The 6,595-nt window shown below is 38.0% G+C and overlaps 1 pseudogene; it reads right to left on the bottom strand.

Moving 5' to 3' along the window:
* Positions 1 to 4,782: 4,782 nt before the first annotated feature.
* Positions 4,783 to 6,371, bottom strand: LOC110570786 (annotated as a pseudogene).
* Positions 6,372 to 6,595: the final 224 nt, after the last annotated feature.

The raw sequence follows: 6,595 nt of genomic DNA on the forward strand, positions 1-6,595 counted from the left end.
ACTCATGCTTTAAGTTTGCTTTTTAACCAATTTGGTCAAATAGCTAACAAATTGCCAAGGTCCTATGAAGCAAATAACTAATTTGTAATGTAAACAATTGCCCCATCATTGCAATCCTTCATAAGCTTGACTTTTCATATTGAATTTTCTCAATGCTAGACATGCCTTTATCCCTATGTACTAGGGCTAACTTACTGTTACTCAGGTGAATCATAAAATGCATGACTTTGTAAAGAATCTAATGTAATTTTCAGTCCATAATTATGTATATTGCTTATGCTTCTCCAGAAGTAATAAGACAAAACGAGCATATAGTCCCTATTCCAATTCTAATTGATTTATCTGAAACAGAATTAATTACTTTTGGCTTGAAACCCACTCTGGTTTATATTGTACATTTGAATGATAACATTTTATGAATATGCAAAATGCTTTTGGAAACAGTAAAAATCAGATAATTCACACCAATGACAAGGAGGCCCAGTACAGATTAGCACATTTCTTGGGAGGAAGGATTAATTGAAAAAAAAAAAAAATGATGTAAGTTTACTGACTTGCTCTTCAAACTGTGCCCAGAGAGACACACACTGTTGACAAGAATCTTTTAGTAAAGATACCATAACATATTTGGTAAACATAATGGGGGTTGCCCTTGCAGGAGACCCCTTTACAGCTCTTGGCTATGAAATCTTGGTGGAGAAGCAAGGTGACACTGCTGGGTTTTGTGTGAGAAGTATTTAGTCTGTGGCTTATTACGGAGGTGAGAACCAGTAAATAAGTAGGGTTAGTCTGCACAGCACTCTGCAAAATTCATTCTGTCTTTGGTGTTCAGACTGCTAGAGATATTCCTTCCCAGATTCAGCTAAACCCCAGGAAATATTTTTTAATCTAATTATTATTTTGCTTGGTTTTGGTTTTGATTTCTTTCTTTTTCTTTACTTTTTTTTTTTTTTAATTTTGGTACCAGATGCCACTCCTTATAGCAATAAAATCTTCTAAAGGAGAGGAGAGGAACTGGACTTAGAGAAATAACAGACTGCTAATAAATAACCTTTGGATGTCACCTTCCCCAGCTTTCCTGGCTCTTAATAGGCCCATGAGAGAGCAGAAAATTTTAAAACCCAGTGGGAAAGGAAATTAAAATTACTTCTACCATGGGCCAGGTCTGACCAATCTCATTAAAGAAAGCAACACACGTTTTCTTCGTATGTCCACTCTTCAACCCATACTGTTTTTTCTAATCAATTATTTGTTTATTCCTTGATGACCAATTCAACAAGTATTTACTGAGCACCCAAGAGGCACCAGTTTAAATCTCCCGCAGCTCTGCAGAAAGGTATAAGCAATGCCTGCTGTATTAGCGAAGGTAGGAGGGGTGCTGTCACGAACAATGACAATGTCTCATTGAATTAACATAATAAAAGTTTATTTCTTGCTCATGTAAATTTGAGTGTGGAAATTGGGTACCAGGCTCCTTCCCTCTTGTCCCTCTGTCACAATGTGGGGTGTCAGGGGCCTCCACTGTGTTCTCTTCAGCAGACCAGCCCATGAGGGGAAAGAAAGTCAAGGATTATGTGAGAAGTTCTCCATGAACCAAGCATGGAAGTGGCGTATGTCATGTGTGCTCCCATTCCACTGGTCAGGGCTTAGTCATTTGGCCACAGGTAACTATAATGAGAAATGTGAGAAATGTGGTCTAACTCTGGCCAGGAAGAGAAGGAAATGGGTTTAGGAAGGAGTTAGCCAGTCTTGGCCATACCTGCCTTCAGAAAACTTGCTGTCTCCCACATTCCAGCCCTGAAGCACTCAATGACATCATACTCACAGGGGCTACTATTTCGTTCACACTTCACACTGCCCAAGGGTCTGCAATCTTCTAACCTCCTGGCACCATTGCACAAGGGATAGGAAATATTAACTTGATTGGCGATCAAGTTGATAGGAGATCCATGGCACTCTATGCCACTATTTTAATCTTTCTTTTTTTTTTAAGATTTTATTTATTTATTTGACAGAGAGAGACAAAGCAAGAGAGGGAACACAAGCAGGGGGAGTGGGAGAGGGAGAAGCAGGCTCCCCGCCGAGCAGGGAGCCCGATGCGGGACTCGATCCCAGGACCCTGGGATCATGACCTGAGCCGAAGGCAGATGCTTAACGGACTGAGCCACCCAGGCTCCCCCATTATTTTAATCTTATTAAAGTAAGTAATTATCTAAATCTTATTCAATCCACTCAACCACTCTGAAATGTAGGTTTCATCGTCAACATATTTCCTGTGACAAACAGATTCAGAGAGGTTAAAATCCTTCCAGAGTGACTAGGATTTGATCTCAAGTCCCCTGGATCCTTTGTCTAGAGCACTTCCACTACACTGCTAGTTTCCAGTCTTGAGTCTTTTGTACCTCATGGGCATCCTATTTACCATACACCCAGACTAACATTCCTATTTAAAACATCCACTCATGAAAACTTAGCCTTAACCGAAGTGATGCTCTCTGTTGATATGATATGAAGGTACTATATTTTCTGGTGCATATTTCATCAATGGTCAATACCTCCCACCTTGGCAATCACCTGATTGCCTTTATTCTCATTATTTTTAATTTAGATGACATTGGGTACATTTAGGGTGGTATGGCCATAGACTCATTATTTGTCATTTAGGGTAATAACCTGATAAATCATTCTCAGCAAGGAGAAAAGACCAGAGTTGATCCTTCTGTGACACTTTCCCTGGGGTCTTCACATTTTTAAAAAGCTATGTCAGATTTAACCCAGAGAAAGGGTCCCTATAATGATATCCCTCAAATTAAAACCACCATAAGTTATCATTTCAGAGCCACTAGAATGACTAAAATTAAAAAGACAAATTTAAAAAGTGAATTTGACAAGGATGTGGAAGAACTGGAACTCTCATAAATAGCTGGAGGGAATGTAAAAACGTATAACCACTTGGAAAAACAACGGGACAGTTTTTTTTTTAAAGGTTAGCATACATCTATCCCTGACCCAGAAATTCCACTTGTAGGTATTCACCCAAGAGAAATGAAAACATATGTTCACATACACAGAAAAAACCCACAATACAAAATGCACAAATATTCCCAAACATTTTGCTATTGGAACTCCTTTAAGTCCTTTTTTTTTTTAATGTCAGTATACTGTATTTTATTTTTTATTAATTTAATTTTATTTTTTTATTATGTTCAGTTAGCCAGCATATAGTACATCATAATTTTTGTTGTAGTGTTCAACGATTCATTATTCTTTATAATCACTGAGAACCAAATTCCTTTTGTTTTTGTCTATTAATATTTACTAAATTAGAAACTAAAACCAAGAAATTTAAAAATATTTATTCATTCATTCACTTAAAAATAACAACAATAAACTCATTACTTAACCTAAATAACACATTTTGATGAAAAACAACTCTATTCTTCAAAATTAAAAAAAAATCAGTATGAAAGTGACACTTTTATATTTTTCAAATTACTCTAATATCCGGTTTAATAGAAAACAGCTGGATTCTCATATCTGCTTCTACATTCAGTCTGTTGTGATATTACATACCATGTAGTCTCTGAAAAACTCTGCTGTTTATGAGAGAATAAGAATGCAAAAGTCAAATAATGTCATTGTTACGAAAATAATTTTCGTGCAGCAGATCTCCTGAACTGGTCTCAGAAATCTCTAGGCCACTCTGAGCCACTCTTTGAAAACTACTACCCTAGAAAACATTCCCACCTACCCACAGGTTTAAGAATGTTTATAGAGTTATTTCTATAATAGGAAAAAGTTGGAAACAATAGAAATGTGCATTTAATAGGAGGATGGATCCATTTCATATGCAAAATATTAAATAGATGTTCAACTAGATAAAGTTACAGATATCAACCTGATAAATTTCAGAAACAATACTGTCTAAAGAGGCAGGTAGAAGAATAACACATAGTATGAGACTATTTTTATAAAGTAAGAAAACATGAAGGAGTGTTCTAAATGTTATTTACTACATATAAATGTAGTAAAAATCCACATAAGTTGCATGGAAATTATAACCTCTGATCTCTGAGTAATGATTGCCTCTGGATAAGAGAGGGAAGGAGAGAGAGAAATGAGAATAGAAAGCAGTATCCAGTACAATTTTAAATTGTACCCAGTACAATTTTAAATTGTATTTAAAATGTTTGTCTTTACAATTCTAAAGCAAATGTAGCAAACTGCTAAGATCTGACAAAGCTGGGTAGTCAGTACATGGGTAATAGTTATTTTATTTGTTATTCTTTTATGTGAGATTGAGATATCTCAGAATAATATTTAAAAATATCATGTACAAGAATACAAGAGCTTTTGGGAGTGAACTAAACAAATGTGTTGATAGTCTATGTTTTAAAGGCTATTCACAATTTTTCTGATTTGAAGAATTTTCTAAAAATCCCCAAACACAAGAATTTAGACTCAATTCTTGCACAGATTTTTGTTCTTAAAACTTCCCTGAATTTGGAATCTTTCTAAATTTTTTTTTAAGAAAAGAGTGGAATTTAATCTTTATTTACAGGACACTGCAAGAGAGGAGATTCCACATAGAAATAAGAAACCCACTGAGAGGAGGAGCTTCATAGAGTTTGTACAGTTTGGAACTGGTCAAGTAGAGTTTTGTTGTAAAAAGTGCTACAATAACAAAACACATTTAAAAAGAGTTCTTAGTAGAGAAACAGTAAGACAAACTTCTACCAAACAGAGTACACAACAAACAACTTTCTGCCTCAGCTGTACAATCTAAAAGTTAAAAGTCCCGGGAGCGCCATCCTGAACTTGGAACGTATAGCCTTCAGAGGTGGTTTCTGGCACAACATTCTGATCTTCCTCTTCCTCTACAGAGAAATACTTCTCAATCAAGTTTAATGAAGCTTTGTACACAGACTCATTTTCATGGTTTTGTAGAGCTTCAATTTTGTCCAAACCTCCACATTCTCCAATCATTATACTAAGTTTCTCAGTTTCACCTAGTTTCTCAGCAGCCTGAAAGATGTTTGAAATGGCATCCAGAATAACCAGAATAATTTTGGTGTCTTCTGCAGTTAAGAGGTTCATCAATGGTTGTATTATGCCACAATGAATGAGGTATACAATCTGTTCAACTGTCCCACCACTTGTATAGTTGGTCACAGCCCAGACAGTTTCCTTTTGTGTCTTAAAGTCTGCCTTAGAGAGAACACCAATGAGGAATGGGCTAATCCATGATTCACAATTTGCTGTACCTGGTCCTGGCGACCAGCTGTGATGTTTGACATTGTCCACGGAGCTTCCTTCTGAATATTAGTTTGGGGTTCATTAGGAGGCTGGGAAAAACAGCAAGTGCTCCTGCATCTATTACAAACTGAGTATGTTCATCTGTCCCAGTGACAATATTTCCTATGGCTCTTAGCACAGGAGTCACAATGGGCAATTCAGTAGCTCCTAGAAGCTTCACAAGCTGGGGCACAACTCCTGTTTTCACAACCATTTCAATCCGTTCATTTGGACCATCAGTAAGGTAAGAAATGGCCCAGCAGGTATCTGCCAATACTTCTGGATCATCATGATGCAGGAGACGAACTAAGGTAGGAAGAATCTGCTCAACAGCATCTAATAAGGGGGGCAGGATTCTTGTTGTGACAAAGGTTTGAAAGTGTCCAAGTAAGGTTACGTAAGTAACCACATGCTAAAGATGACATATCAGGAACTGCAAGGAGAGCCAATAGTGGGTCAACTGCACCATACTCGACAACCAAGTCTCGAAAACCTGAACCATCACCTGCAATGTTTCTTAGAGCCCATATAGCTTGTTCACTGATGTGGGCATGGGAAGATGCCAACAGAGAAATGAATGCTGGGATAGCACCTCCATCTACCACAGCCTTGGTCTGTTCTGACATCCCAGAAACAATGTTAGTGAGAGCCCAAGCAGATTCAAATTGAATGGGACTACAATCAGTTCTGCCCAAGAAGGACACAAATTTTGGAATCAAACCAGCCCGGATTATGTTGTCTATGGGGGGCTGTTTTTCCCTAGAAAGCAGTTTCCTAGCAGCTTGAGTAGCCTGGAGCTGGCTTTCCAAATTGTTGCTATTTATGCCTTTGACAATGTCATCAACAGACCAATTTACAGTGCCTTGGTCATTGCGGTTTTCCTGTAGTGGAGAGGTAGCATCATCAGGAAACGAGCCTACGTTTCTCCTTTTCAGCATCTGGTCATCCTTCTTAGCTTTCCGCAGCTCCACATGAACTTCTATTCGGCGCCACCTCATTTCTGTACTGTCTTTCCCCTTGTTCTTGAATCTGTTAAGGCGGGCAGCTGGTGAATTAGCATTCCTGTTGGTGGACATGGTTATGAGACAAAGGGAGAAAGCTAAACGGCCGGCTCAGTCTTCCACAAGAGGCGGTCCGGGGCATGCAGGCTGCGGGACAGCTGCCCTCAAAACGTCCACCATGGATCACCCCAAAGACAGTGTGTCGGAATCTTTCTAAATTTTAAAGGAAGAATTCTTTAAAAATGGGGATACCTATTTACGTTCATCTGATGAAAATTCCTTGAATACTCTTTATTAAA

Source organism: Neomonachus schauinslandi, chromosome 1, assembly GCF_002201575.2.
Source record: "Neomonachus schauinslandi chromosome 1, ASM220157v2, whole genome shotgun sequence".
NCBI classification, from domain to species: Eukaryota; Metazoa; Chordata; class Mammalia; order Carnivora; family Phocidae; genus Neomonachus; species Neomonachus schauinslandi.